The 15,671-nt window shown below is 41.7% G+C and overlaps 1 protein-coding gene and 1 long non-coding RNA gene across 3 annotated transcripts in view; both read left to right on the top strand.

The window, feature by feature from the left end:
• Positions 1–9,398, top strand: part of LOC139795637 (uncharacterized) — a 207,096-nt gene extending 197,698 nt beyond the window's left edge. For both annotated transcript variants that reach the window (XM_071742558.1, XM_071742557.1), the window contains one exon: positions 9,352–9,398. The gene's annotated coding sequence lies outside the window, so the exon portion shown is untranslated. The remainder of the gene's footprint in view (positions 1–9,351) is intronic.
• Positions 1–15,671, top strand: part of LOC139795639 (uncharacterized) — a 504,885-nt gene that overhangs the window by 336,312 nt on the left and 152,902 nt on the right. The gene's annotated exons all lie outside the window — the stretch shown is intronic.

The raw sequence follows: 15,671 nt of genomic DNA, 5'->3' as shown, positions 1-15,671 counted from the left end.
GTGTAACTGGAGCTGTGATGTTCATGTTTGGGTGGGGAAAAGGCTGAGTTGTTTTTCAGGATGGTGAAGGCCTTGTTGTCATTCCAAGGGGAAGTGAATCTACTTCCCAGCTAGTTTTTTGTTCTGAGTTTTAAGGACCATTTCTGTCAGCTGCAGTGACAAAGTGTTATCAGGTCCTTCCCATGCACGTTTGACTAGTGCTGTGGTACTTGAATTTTCCATACATGCAGGAAAACCTGGAAAAGAAGAGGCAGGTTGGACTGTGCATCTTCTATCTGAAGGGTGGAGGGAGGGGTGGAATACTTCCCTCTAGCTCCTTTGATCATGCACATGAGGGAGTCATGGTGAGCCCTTCTGTTCTTCACAAACAATTTCTGCAGTGAATGAGGAGTGAGGGCACTAGAACAGAGAGGAGCTGTGTCCAGGAGTAGTCTCTGAGCTGGCCTTTTAGAGCACCTCCTGGCTGGTGTCACACAGATGTAAGCAGCTCTCCAGGCTTGTCAGATGCTGCAGCTAGCGGGGAGAAATTGGGCTTAGAACACAGCCTGTCTGTCTGCCACCTTTGGGGAACATCAGCTTTTGACTTCCAGCCCTTCATAATGGGGTTCCCACACACAGCTGGGAGAAGCACCCTGTGAGGCACAAACCTTGAGTGAAGTCTAAACTGAGGTAATAGCCAGGGGCCTTAACCAGTCTCTGGTTGCAGCACGAGTGTTGTCCCTTGGCCTTTTGTCTATTCATCTGCACCTGCAGGGTTGAAAGCCATAAAGAAAACCTGCTCAGTCTAAACCAAAAAGTACATCTCGGCTTTGTATGAACAGAGGGCTTGATAAAGGTCATGAATTGAGCTCTTGTGCCAACCTCTTTGAGATTTTCTTCTCATTATCTCTGTTTCTCCAGGAATTCCATCTCTGAATTGCCATCTATCTTTTTTTTTAGTTCTGTGTTGCAGCTTCTCTATTACTACTTGTGTTAATACCTTTGTGCAGGAAAGCTGGACCACTATCAAGATGTGTCACTTCCTCCATGTGTTGCTAGATCTACTCACATGATGCTGGAGAGTAATGTTTGCTTGTGGAGGGCAAAGAACAGATAGCTCCCAATAGTCTGCAGTGCTGGTGTAACCTAATCTTTGGGACATCAAGGAAATCCAGTGTGTGAGAGAGGCTGTCAGATCAAATTAAATCCCTTTGGTTTTCAATCAGTTCTGTGGCTCAGGTCTGTGAGAGTTTCATTCAGACTCATTCATGAGTCTTGTGTTAGCAGTTCTGGGCATGTTTAGAACTGCTTTCCCTCTGCTGCTATGGAAAAGAATTAGGCACAAAAGATGAGCTGCAAAGAGGCTTCTTCTGGTCACTTACTTGTTGCAGCTTGGGTTTACTGCTGTGCTCAGTCCTACAGAAGCTGATTTAACAGACTGGCATGGTTCTGTCTAGCACATGCTTTAAAATCCTAAGATATTTTTGGTTAGTGGTGATGTAGTTATAGCACATGTGGGTCAGTGAAGAGGGGGGTCTGCACCACCACAGCTTTGTAGACAAATAAGACCACATTAAAGATGTGTTTAAGTTCTTGGTTTGGAATGGGTTTTTGGCTGCTTTTTTTTCTTCTCCCAGTTAACACTGTTTCATGCTTCTGGATTCATAAAGCTGAAGCTGCATCAGGACCTTGCTGAGTCCCCAAGCATAAAACAGTTAGTTGTGTCTGGCTGTGCAGGACTTTCCATACCAGTTTTCACATCCTTCCCCCTTTGCCATCAGAGTCTAAACACTTTCATTTTCCAAGGCAGAGCACATTTTGTGGCACTCGGGTCTCTGTGCATAATGCGACCTTCAAAGTCCAAAAGAAGCATGCAGAAATCAAAGGCTTGATGTGGAGTAACTGATTTAATTCTGCCAATGGCAATGCATTTGGTTCTTCTGTTGAAGAGGCTGTATTTCCTTTAGAATTTATTGTAATTAAGACAGGCACTTGCTGGATATTGATAATTTAGCTGCTGCCACTCCAGGAAAGGTAATTCACTAGCCACTGTGTAGCAGCTTTCTCAGGAGCTGTTCCCTGGCTGAGTACACATGTTTCTCAAGGGATTTTTTTCCTTCAGTTTTACATATCTTAGTATATATGATTTTTCTTTTGTGCAACATCCCAAACAGCAAGCAGAGTTGTCATGCTGTAAAGCAGCATTTCAGTTTTAAATAACCATAAATCCACTTGTTGTGAGTAGGCAAATGCAAAGGCACTGTTCATATAGGTAGACCCCTGAGCAGGCATGTTCCAATGCTTGCTAAGCAAGAGAGGCTGGGAGCAGTGGCAGCATGGGGCTGGGGCTAGGCAAAGCCCTGTGCCTCAGGGAGACAGCTCCTGGGGTTAGCAATTATAACACAACCCAGATCCCTGTAACAAGAGGCTGCCTTTTTATAGGTGAAAGTCCTGAGAATTTCCAGACTCACCAGAATTTGTACTGTAATGTTTTAGGGTTTTGGTATTTTGCATTTCTATGCCAGGTGTCTCACTGTGTTTGTCAGATTGTCTCCTCAGTCTGGTTTTTCAGCTACAGTCTTGTTTCAAGGTTCGGGGGTAGGTGCCAGCCCTTCAGTGTTCAAGTTTAAAACTCAAGAAGGGGTAACCTGGCTGTCTGGTCTGACAAGTGTACTGTACTGATGAGTGTGTCTCTACTGTAGCTCTGCAAAATGTATTTTTCACCTATTGTCCCCCCTTTTTTTTTTATTTTTTTATTAATGAACTGATTTGTAATGCACATCTGCTTGCGTGCCTTTAGCACCCATCTGTGCTAAGACTCCAATTTACTGATTCTTAATATACATTTTACTAGTCCTCACACTTACTGTCAAAAATCAAAGCTAGCTACACTCTGATCTAGAAACCCAGGTTTTCATGGAGATATCCCTTTCAAAATCAAATCTCCCTCTCTATTCATGATCTAGAGCAGATCCTTCACAGATGTAAATTGCTACAGCTCCACAGGGATGTTCAAATGGGACACCAACAGGGGTTGTGATCTTCCAGAGCATCACATTTTCTGACATATCTGTATGTTGGAATCATGCAAGTCAAACAGTACTTAAATAATTCAAGACCATGGAAACACTGGGCCCGTTGATTTGTCCTCTTTCTTGAAGCTACATTTTTCTTTCAGTGTTCATTTTGGGTTGAAAACTGAAAGCACAATAAGATGGAAAATAAGTTGCATGGAAACATGCTCATAGGAGACTTGATTACTGTTATGCCAAGAGCAGCTATCTTAATTTTCTAATGTATCATTAACTTCAAAATAACTCTGTAATTTTTGTGAATTAATTACTTGCCATTTAATATAATGTAAACTACGTTGCTGGTTCTGAGGACTAAACTTAGCACAGGAGCTATATCCCATATAGACTTGTTTGGGTCTCTTGGAAGCCCAGTGGATTTCCTACAGCAGTTTAACAGATATTGCTGAAAGGCTTCCTGCTGTGTGGTTTGTCACAGATTAGCTCCTCAGACTTCTGAATTGGCCCTGAACATCCCAGTGGCTCTGTAAATGTCTTTCTGCACCTCAGCTGCATCTTCCTGTACTGGTTACAAAACCAAGGAGGTCAGAGCTTGTCTACCCACCTCCCCAGAAGGGTCAGTAGTGAGTTATTTTGTTTCTCTGGCCTTATTGTAACGCTGTCTCACAAACTGGTGGGTTTTAAGGCCAGGAAATGCGTAGCTGTGTTCTTAGGAACAGTGTGTGAACTTCTGCTTGTAGCAACTCCCCTGCTCTCTGTGTTCCCACCCTTGGCATTAGTGATGCTTTTTTAGCAATGTTTAGCTGATGAAATGCTGAGCTGATGCCCAGTTTCCCATCACTTATGTTCAGATAGTACAGATGACCTCAGAGGTATCTACTCATTTGATGGGCACCCTACCTTTGAAGTCATTAGTGCTTAATTTTCACTGCTGCTTGCACTGAGCAACTTCAGTGGCAGCCTCATGAATTACTAATGTGGTGATTAAAGGTGAAAAGTAAAGACCTCATCAAATTCTGGATATTTGCATATACATTGCAGGTAATTAAGTATCTGAGAGGCAGTGCTTGTTTCTTCTTCCTCTCCCCCTCCCCCACTTTGCTGTCAGGTTATTGGATAAGAGTCCACTTGATATCTTTTGCTGTTGAGGATTAACCTTTGTTTAATGCTGCCCGGTCCTGTATGGTATATCATGTGCTGCATTAACCCTCATTTACTTCTTGGCTTCTGTTGTATTTACACTGGCAAGCTCCAAGGGGTAATTACAGAGCTCCTTTGTTAAAAATTAAGTGCTGCAGATGAAGTCTTTCCCAGTAAATCAGAAATCACGTATACCGTTCAGTTTAAGAACTCTGCAAGACCATCTTTTCCTTTTTCCTCTGAAATTCTCCTCCATCAAATCAAAAGCAGTTCTTCAAAGCACTGAAGTGTCTATTTAGCATTACACTTGAATTCAATAAAACACTTCTGCCTTTACTAAATGGGCATGTCTTTAAACAAAGCACTTATAGACATGCTTAGTTAGTTATTGAGACAAGGGGTATGGTGTATCTATAGTGTTCACATTTTAAAAAGAGGGATTTTTTTCTAAGTATATATGACCTATTCAAAGCAGGAAACATGCTCCTAGATTGGGTAATGGATTTTTTCTTTTTTTCAGTGACATTTCAATTCAGTGTAGATAAAAATGATCTTTTAAGAATGAGTCAAAGGTTTAAATGCCTGTTTTGCCCAATTCCTTTTGAAACCCAGTTCAAAAACACAGCTTCTTTGAAATAAATAATTGTTCCAGAAGCTATGTTCATCAGGAAACTGTTTTTACTGTCACCTGTATAAACCAAATCACAGATGCTTCAATTAAGGATGGTTTTTTTTTGTTTAAAGAAAGGCTTTAAATTGCCTGCTCTGCAGTGTCACATGCTTGCTGGTAATTTAGTGCCTTATCCAATGGAATGTCACAGGGATTCGAATCCTCTGCAATGTAGAAATTATTAGAAGATAAAGGTCCATGTACAATTCCATGCTTTTCACAGAACGCTAAAAACATCTGAAATAATTAAATTTTTATAATTCTGATAAGTATGTTCTAGACATTCATTTTGCCTTCTGTTGTGCAGTGGTTTGGGGGTTTTTGGGTTTTGGTTGGTTTGGTTTTTTTAACAGAATAATTAGTTAGCTTTTAGGGTTTTTGAGGTTGCTCTTTGTTTATTATAAAGGAGAGAGGTAAAAGTGGCATTGTGAGTAGAGATGTGCTGCCAGTCTGGCATCCATAGGCTCTCCACAAAGCATTCCTTAACAAGGAACTTCAGGGTTTTGATTCTTTCACATGATTGCTTTAGGAGTAGGAGAACTGTGATATTCTCAAGCTTTCCAGTAACAGGAGATGTCCCACAGATGTCATGAGGCTTTGAAAAGGGGTCAGTGTGTTCCAGTGGGTACAGTGGGACAGCCACCAGTAACTTGGTGGGGTTAGAGTGGGCCAAGTCGTGTCTGTGTAACTCATCCCTGGAAGTGCTTCAGCTGAGCTGTCACTGAACTGTGAGCAAGAGCCATGGGGGGCTTGGGTGTCATTTTATCTGGTTAAAAAGCTATCCTGGCAATAAAGTTGCTGCAGATCAGCAGCAGCCACTTGTGGAGGAACAAATGGAGGGAAAATGGGTGTGTAAGCTTCAGCAGATTCAGTGGGTTTTGTTTCTAGATAGTTCCAGCTCATGACTAATAGCTAGCAGGCAAAAAGGTCCATTGCACTGCCAAAGATACGTGGGCATTTTCATTGGTTTTGTTGTAAGACACAAAAACCTCAGGGTGCATTATAAACAAATAATATTACTGAAAGAGATAACTGGCTAGAAATACTTCATACTTCTGTAGAAGTTGTCATAACATCTTAGTTAAGTGAATGCTTAACTCTTCATTTCTCTACTTCCAATCTATGTAGGAGTTCCTAAACTACCCTCTGATTTGAAGCAAAAGAAAAAAAAATTCTCGCCACATGAATTTCTCTCCTGTTAAAATGGGGAGGTGGGTCTGTATTTGGCAAAACTTTGTTTTCTGATACATGAAAATGTCAAAACTATTAAAGCCTACAAAAAGGCTAGGTTTGGGAAACAGCAGTTTCCTAGGCTTTTATTTCTTATCCTTATTATCCCCTCATGTTTCCCCTGTATAGCCTGTAAACATGATATTTGACATGATTTGTTTAATTTCTCTTTTCATCCCTAAGTTCTATGGAAAGAGTAAGAATTACATTGCAATCAGCATCAGAACTTCATTGTAACAGATCTGTGCTCCTTTGGTCCAATGTAAAACTTACAGTGAGGAACATGAAACCTTTGTCTGACTTCAGGCCCTGTTTATGCCAGGGCTCACTTGATACCTTTTCCTCTGTGACTTTATGGTAGGTGATGATGTTCTGCAAGTTCTGAGTGTTGGAGGTGTGGCACAGGCCCTGCAAGCAAGCTGTCTGTCCCTTTGGTGCTGATATCCAGGGCAAGGACAGCTGATGAGAGGATGAGGCTGGGGCACTCTGGGTTTATGGTGTTCCTTTGCCATGAGTTGGGACCAGCAGCTGTAGACAGAAAGGGAGGAGATGCTCTACAGATCACCATTCTGTTGTATCTCAGCTTTTACAACAGTCTGATCACCATCATCTATTGATTTTAATTACCCAGCTCCCATGATGGTGAAACTTGAGTCTCAAAGGATGTCCTCCAAATGTGTTACACAGCTTGTGAGATCCCCTGAAATTCAGCAGTTTTCGTTCCTGACCAGAACTGGTATTTCTGACACAAGCACCTCAGAATGCTTTTTATTCTATGACAGCATGATTTGCTTGCAAGGATTAACAGAACTGTTTGTAGCCAGGCTACAGTAGTTTGTGTGGGAAGTGTTGTCTCCTACCCAGAAGCCACAGCAGTGCTTTCCTGCTACCTAAGTTAGACACCTGAGAAGATCTGAATTTCATTTGAACTTGCTTTTCTTTACTGGTAAGAAAAAAAACCCTGCAACACAAAAATCAAATTAATTGGTCCTGTGTTGCACAGAGAATGATTAATCTCCTGCGTGCAGGAGCATCTGTCTGCTACTCCTGCTCGAATTTCTCAAAAGGCTAAGAGTGTTTCTAATGGTCATTTAAATAATAAATGCCACCACATTCATTAGGGGTGTATCAGTCGTTCTTTTTCTGCTCTGGTGCTTGTTGTATTCTATTAATATTTATTGGATTCAAGGAAATTCATCCTGAGCTAGTGGTCCACATCTCTTTCCAAGGTCACCAAATATAAATATTTTATTTATCTAATTTAGAAAAAACGACATTAGATGTGATGCAGCAAACATGACAGGAGTACGAATTAGTGGAAAGCTTCCCTGGGGAAATTTATCCAGGTACTAGTTATAATTATAAAGCTTCTCTCCTAGCAGGTAATAAAGATAGATAATGGCAATACAAACTCTCACCTGAAAGTGTGCATATGGCAAGAGCAGTAAGTAGCAAAATAGACTATTTACTGTGAGGGAAGTGAAAGCATCCAAGTATCTGTCTGTTATTTGGGCCATAAGTAGGCTTTTTAGGCCTCAGAATTTTACATGCAAGGGGGCTACAGGGAAGACTTTCAGTAGCCCTTTGGGAATAAATATGCCTAAATCCATTTGATGCTTGATGCTGGTTTGTGTTGACTCAAAGGCACTGGGTAAAGCCCATGCCTGGAGCACTCCCAGGAGTGGCCAGAGCAGCTCATCTTCAATTTTGCAGTGTTCTCTTACCCCTAGCTGCCAGCTGTTCTGCTTCAAACAGGGCTGCACTGTGGACTTGCTGTGCATGTATGTGCATGCCCAGGAATGTTCTAGACCTTCCTAAACAGTTAGCATAGGAAGAGAAGATGCTGCTGAGGTGCTGTGTTCAGAATGTTTCTTTAGATTAAGCCTTCCATGCCCTTTTCTGCTACACATTCAACACCTGCACACCTGGAGCCTGTCATCTTTGTGTTCCCTGCAGATGTAGAATTTCTTCTTTTACTATTTCATTTTTAACAGGAAAGCACCATCTTTTCTTTACAATCATCCTGCCATCTCCAAAAGAAATGCCAGAGCATTTTAAAAAGTAATAATTGCATTCTTACAGATGCTGGCTACAAGAAGACAATGCTTAAAAAAAAAGGAAAAGCAGGTAGATTGTGTTTACCTCCTAAGAATGTTCACCGAGGAACAGTTCCCCCAAACAGAGCTTTAAGCTGTCAAGAACCAAAGAAAACAAATGAAATTACACTTAATTTGATTGCAAATTGTGCTTGTGAGGTTTTGTGTATGCATTCAATTTTTAGCTCATTGCAGTCTTTTGCTATTGCGAGGGTTAAAATTAAATGAACTGTTTATTGCTATTACCTAGAAATACCACAGATGAAGCACAGGCTTTATAGCAGTGGGTGTTGAATGACTTGTGCCTTTGTAGCAGTTCTGGTTTTAAATAATATAGGGTGTCTAAGGGAAGATGTTACAGGAGAATTGGATGTACAAGGGAAAAGGTGGTAACACTGGAGCTTTGACTCAAATAGTGTGTGACCTGGGATGCTTCCTGATGTTCCATGTAAGCATTCCTGTGGCTTATGCTGACCTATAACTGGACTTATTATGGTCCTGTCTCACTGCTACTGCTATCAAGCTCCTGTAATGCATCACTAATTAGCAACTCACTGATATTCTCAGTGGCAAGGCCTTGACTAGAACAGCTATGGGGAACAATTCACTCCATCTCCCTTCTCACTCAGTAGGAAGCAGCTCTGCTCTGCTGAATCTCTGTGGAAACCACATCAGATGGAATCTCTGGAGTAAAAAAGTGGATGAATAAGGCCCTTTTATAGTCATAGGAAGAAGTAGACCTCTGATAAACGTAGAGCTCAGTTGCTAAAGTAAGTATGAAAAGCAACTTAGAACTCAATCTTACAACTCTAACCCTGAGTAATTGTGATGGGCAGGTGGCAACAGGAGCACCAGATCCCAGGAGAGGGAAAGGAAAAGCTGAGAAAAGTGAGGTAGCAGAAGAAATGGAACTAAATGGAAGAGCTGTATCTGTAATCCATGTGTACAATCGACTGACTTCTGGGCCTTTGTCACGAGTGAAATAGATCTCTGTGTATGGGGGATGCAGGTCAGAAAGCACAGAGACACCTGGAGAGATAACATGCAGGTGACCAAAGAGCTCAGTAAAGCCACTGATGGGGAAATGTGACAAGAAGCTGAACAAGCTGTGTAGCACAGCAGGAGCAGTGTGCATGTGGCAGGGGCACTGAGAGCTGGAATGTTTTGGGGACTGCCCAGAGGGAGAGACAGGAGGGCAGAGCAGCAGGAGCTTGTTGTGTGGGTCTGAGCTGGAACCAGCTCTGGAGATGGGCCTGTTGTTGCAGGAGCTGGAGAGAGAAGGCCTTGATGTGTTTGGCAAACAGCTGTGGTAAGGCTTGCAGTTTGTCACCTGCCTGAGCAGAGCAAAAACAATTGTGGCACCTTCGTTGTTGCTCTTCTCCAGAATTACACCAGAAACAATGCCTGCTGCATCAGTGTGTATATCCCTGTGATACACCATATCCTCCCCTTACTTCAAAACAATTTGGAAAATATGCATGGCAAAAAATATCTTTGGCAGCAAGCTAAACAGGTTCTAGCATGACAAGCTCCTAAGTAAGTACTGAACAGTTGCTAATTAAATTTAAGTGCATAGTCCCTGATTTTTCAATTAACACGCTCAATATATAGTGATGCCTTAATTATTTTTGTGTCTAAATATACTTGAAAGAAGTCTGTAAGTCTGGAGGTGAACTTGACAAGGCAGATGGTTGTTTATTTTCGATGGTAGGCTGGAGGTAGATTTAACTGAACTTGAAGGAAGACTCTCATGGAAATGTATCATTGTCTGGAAAACTATGGCCATGGATAACCTTGGCTCTTCTTGTCATCTTCCTTTTATCTTCACTTGAATCCCAGGTGAGCCTTTTTCAAGCAATTACTTGCTCCTTAACTAGCCATGGGGACAACTAGTCTGCAAGGGAGCATGCTGGTCTTCTTTAGCTAGTTCTGCCAATTACCCACACTGTGATCCACATTCTCTGCTGTCACTGTGGAGCTGCTGTGGTGTTTTGTTCAAACCAGGCAGCTGCCCTCCTGCTGTATTTGATGCAGAGGAGGCTGAGTAGAGCCATCATGAGATCAGTGTTTGATGGGTGAGATGAATTGTCCTCCAGAGGTGCCTGCTCTCACTGGGGATGAACAAGGTAACTGCCTTAAATGGGTCACCTAACAATCAGGTATGGAAGGACAAGTGGGAGCAGGGAGATGCCAATGGCTTTAGCTGCTGTCTGGACTTGCAGCTAATGGTAGCCTGCTGCTAGCTGGTTCCCATGGCAGCATCTGTAATGGATGTTCATGTAAAAACTGCTGCTTCTAAAAATATACACCTGTATAACTTGGGGATAATGCTTTAAATCACTCAGTACTGGGATTTTTCAGAAGTGCTTAGCTTTAGAGCTTGTCAAGATTTTCTCAAATATTTTTTTAATCAGAAACTTCTAGCTTACTGAAACACCAAGTCTGGAAACAGAGTTCTTCTTTCGAGAAGCTGACCCCCCAGAAAAGAAAAAAAAAACAAACAGTCCAGATTTAAAGTGTTTTCTTGGCACCATGTGCTCACTGAAAAAACTCCTGTCTTCTAGCCTGAAGTGAATTTTAAAAGCATGTGTTATTTTGGTGATTTTTGATTACTGATAAAGTTTAGAATGAAACAATTCAAGTCATATGATGTTTTAAATTGATTTGAGCTGACACTGTACATTTAGTTTCAAGTGTGTTTTTATGGCCTGACAATTTCGGTGTAAGAGTCAACTTGACACAGGGATTTTTTTCATATTTTCTGTGTTTTCCTAGGCAACTCAGATGATGTCCTGGCTATCTCTATTGTGTGCTAGCCTAAGCATGTTCCATTTTAGTAAAAGTGTAATTATTTTGAGGCCCAATGGGAGAAAATTCTGCAAAAAGTCAGAATGCTTTTGAAAACCTTGCCTATATTTTGTAATGGAGTCCTACTACATTTAGAATTTTAATACCAGGAAGTTTATTTCCCCTTAAAATGAGGGCTATGAAGTTGTTTAGGAGGGACTGGGAAAATGGGGACACATGTCTTGGAGGATTGATGTTAGTTTCTCCTGTTAAGAAATGTAGGCTGCCACTAGGCCATGAAATTCAAACCTCAAACCACAGTAATTGGGCTGAGCATTCCTCTAATGTTGGCTGCTAATTCTGAAAAGTCATCTACCACCTGTTGTTTAGTCTGTAGGATTAAAGAAGGTTTAATCTTTGAGGCAAGAGAAATTTATTGCTCCAGATGGAGCACATTTTTTTATGGAGTCTGTGGGCAAAGATCAGCATTCAGTGCAGTAGCTTACTACTTTTAAAAAGACAGCTTGGTACAAGCCACATCATTCTCTAGAGCAACCTACAGGCAGAGCTGTTTTCCACCTTCAGAAATTGCTTTCTCTATTTGGAAGTCGTCACCGATGAGCTTATCACAGCTCCTGAACAGATAGGATGGGCAGTTGCCACATTTTTTTTCCTGTGTACATCATCAGATTTTAATAAGAAGCAATGATTCTACTGTCCCACTGAGAATGTAATCAAAGATGTGTTTGATAAACACGATAAATAGCTGCTGGAGATAGAAATGTGAAAATTCAAGTGTTATTTTGTTTATTTGCTATTTACTGGCCATCTGGAAGTGGGGAACGCTGGCAGTAAGAGACTTTCAGAAATCAGTGGCATGAAATACTTGAGAAGACAGGGTAAGGTAAATCAGTTGGGTTGGAGAAGTTGTGGTATTTGGTGACTCTGCTATAGAACGCCCTTGGGAACTTGGCAAATCCTTGAGTTAAAAAGTACTGGCAGTTCAGAGCCAGAATTCCCTCAGTCTGGCCTCAAAATCTTGGTTCTCCTGACACAAAACTGACAAGCGGTCAGGCTTCTTCTGCATTTCATTGGGACTGTGAAGCCTTTGGAAGTGAGATTCTTTCATTCTTGCAGTCAGGAGGCTGAGGGCAATGTGAACTAGGCTTAGCAGTGCCTTTGAACTTCACATTTGGCATCTTTTAGCATTTGTAGGCCCCCCCAAATATGTTTGAAAGTCTGGCCTCTCATCCATAGCACTGCCATAATAGGACTGGTTCCTTAAGAACAATTCTTCTGATTTTTTTCTCCTCACTCTGACGTTACAAAGTACCAGTTTTCCAACATTCCCCTGGATTGTTTAGGTTTATTTCACAGGTTGATGAAGCCAGAAGGGATTGATACCAATCCTGCAGCATATTTTGAAGTATATGACCACCCCAGCAAACTGTGTTACCTCTCATTTAATGGGTCTGCTGGTGGCTGCACTCAGAAAATAAAAAGTCCTAAGAAGGACTCAAGAAAATTTAGGTCTAAATTTTTTTGTTATGAGTCAAAATGAACAGCTATCATTTTGACATTAATCTTTTTGTTCTTAAGCTGATGCAGATTTCTCTTGGTTGGCTCTACTTCGGCTTCTACAGCAACAGATATTTTATTTTTCTGGCATCAGAAAAATATGCAAATTATTTTCATGTGGCAGGTGTTTCAACCAAGTATCCTGGGATAAGTTGAACATTTATCATGTACCTTGAATCACAGCTTTATGTACTTGGTGGGCATTACCCACAGGGAGGTAATGCATCAGCAGCCAGAGAGTCTTAGAACACAAAGCAGCAGAATAAGAAATCACAAATCAACAAACTCAATTGTATTAAACATGCTGCCCAGGGATGCTTTCCTGTGGCAAGAAAATGCTCAGATGCAAACTCACTATTATGAGTTTAAAAAAATAAATCAACTGCAGGGAGACCACAGTTCATATAATCATAGAATGGTTTGGGTTGGAAGGGACCTTAAAGATCCTCTTGTTCCAATCCCCCCTGCAGGGTCAGGGACACCTCCCTCCAGCCCAGGTTGCTCAAGGCCACATCCAACCTTGGACACTGCCAGGGATGGGGCAGCCACAGCTTCCCTGGGAAACCTGGGACAGGGGCTCAGCACACTCACACTGCAGAATTTCTTTCTAATGTCTAACCTATGTCTGCCCTCTTCCAGTTTAAAACCATTTAAAACCTTGTCTACAAGGCTATAGCTAGATACCTTTACAAAAAGTCCCTCGTCAGCTTTCCTGTCAGCCCTTTTCAAGTACTGGAAGGCCACTATAAGGTCTCCTTGGATCATTATTGCTGTCCCATTAAACTGAATTGGATATGATGGAATCTTCCCAAATACTGACCTCTGAGGGGGTTGTTCTTGCTCAGTTTTTAATAATATGCTATTATCGATGGTAGTGGTTTAAACCAGTAAGGATAGCAAAGTAAAAATAGGCAGGGTATAGCAGGACCTCCCAACTGACACATTTGGGTTCATTTTAAAAGATCCATGGGTTTCAGGGAGTCTGCAGTGTAGTTCCAAATAACTTAAGTAGCCAGGAATGAGCTTTGCAGTGTGCTTTGGATAGTGACAATCTGAAAACTCTGAGATGTTATCTTTTTACCTTATTAGTACCAGAAGGATGCTGAATTTAGGTTCCCTATGTACACAATCTTTCATGTGTGTTCTAATCCCTTCTAGCTTTGTGCTGGGATCAAGCTCAACACAGCACACCAAAACCAAGGTGATGCAGGGGGCTTTGTTATTTTTGCTGCTCTGAAGCCTGGGTAGCCAGCCTGGTAAAGAAGGACGACTGCTTTGGTTGTGGCCAGAGCTAGAAGGTCCACAGTGCTTGGGCAGGAAACCTGTGCAAGAGTGAGGATATCTTGGGGGCTTCTGCAGGCTGTGTCTGTTCTGAACCTTAAATACATGGTTTCTGTCATCTCAGCCTGGCAGATCCAGATTTCTGGCATATGAAATAATGAATGAATGTGATCTGTCTGGCACTCATAGAATTTAGCATCAGGAGTTGGTAAAAGACATGGAAACCACATTGTAATCAACATGAAACTTCCCACATAATAATCCTGTGTGCTTTTCATGTGTTCTGTTTCTGGAGGAAAAGCAAAGTGCTAGGTCCTCGTGGTAGCAGTGCTCAGATGGGAGAGATCACCTGTTTTCTCCATCCTGCTTTATAGTTTTCTGTTCTCTTTATCTCAGTTTGTTTCCCCTTAATGCTGAGGTTGAAGCACTGGGACAGTTTTCATTCTGGGAGGCCAGGAGGCCCTGCTGCTGACACTGAGCACCTCAGCTAATGCTGCACAGTCAATGAAAGGTAACAGTAAAACCCTTTGCCTCTGTTTTCTGGCTCTGCCTTTCCCCACTCTTTCACTAGGCCTTTTCTACCAGTAAGATACCATAGCTCTTGTCAGTGGCAGCTCATAGGAAAACCTGTGTTCAGAATGCCTGTTAATTGAGCATCTCTTTAGGTGCTTTTTCAGTTCTCAGCTCCTTTGGTACTGTCTTATTAGTTGTTTTCTGAAGACTTGTTTTCAGAGCTTCTTTTCAGATAAAATGGTGTTGAAATGATCATAACATAGCTTCTCTTTCTTGTTTTCTTTTTAATGCACAAATTTGTCTCAATAGGCATTAAATTCAGGGAGTCAAAAGGCCAAATGTGCCTTCATAAATCTGAGATGACTTCACTGAAGATTTGAATTTACTATCTCTTAACAGAGAGTACAGGTTGACCCCAGAGCCCACAATATTAGCTCTAATGGGAAATTTAGAATTTTCTGGTACACTGAACTCAGTAGCACATTGGTAGGATTATCTGAGTTTGGAAAGCAAATGTTTGCTGTACCATAGCATTCCCTTCTTTTCTGCGTGTGCCTGCTCTGTTTGAGGGGTGAATTACAGTGACTGAGATTCAGAGTGATCATGTTAATAATAACCAGGGCTGGATTCAAACCAACACTCCTGCTGGGAGGCTTTTTCTGTACTCTCAAGTGGAGATGTTGGCCAGGGTTTGGGTTTATTTACTTTTTGTTCTTCCAGTATTAGTCTTCTTAAGGGCTTGTCCCTGGCTGCACTGCTGCCCAGAGATTTCTCACCATCACAGCCACTTCCCACAGTGTTACCCCAGTCATTACTTCAGAGCAGCAGCAATCAACAATAAGGGCCCAGGCCATTAATAGGGGATGCAGGGGTGAGGAATAATGGTGTGTGGAGTCCTTTACCTTGCACTTTAGTACTCTGAATGGCAGTACTCATCTTATGCTCAGCTTTTTTTCAGTGGGTTTTTGCTTTCAGACTGCAGTTTATGAACATGCAAATGACTGTCTCTATGTGCCTTGGTCAAGTTTTCCAGGTAGAAAAGCTTGCTTTTCCACTTGCTGTCTCCTTCACAAATGGAATTCTGCATCTGCAGCTCTCTTCTCTTGTTTGTTTGTTTATAATATCTGTCATATCCTTGTTTTGACTTTTCTCAGGGCTTTGTGTTTGTTTCCATCAATGATAATCAAGGATCTGATGAAATCTACATTTATTTGTCTTGACTTTGTAGATCTTGCTCATTAACATGGGAGGGATGATAGAGAGAATGCAGTAGAAAAGCTGTTAATTTAGTGATGTCTGTATACACAACATGATGTGTTAAACTCCACCCCGAGCATGCTTTCTTTCCATGCCCTCATGCACTCA

The sequence above is a fragment of the Heliangelus exortis genome, chromosome 4, assembly GCF_036169615.1.
Source record: "Heliangelus exortis chromosome 4, bHelExo1.hap1, whole genome shotgun sequence".
NCBI lineage: Eukaryota > Metazoa > Chordata > Aves > Apodiformes > Trochilidae > Heliangelus > Heliangelus exortis.
The sequence above is the reverse complement of the archived record's forward strand: the minus strand, read 5'-3'. Positions and strand labels throughout refer to the sequence as shown.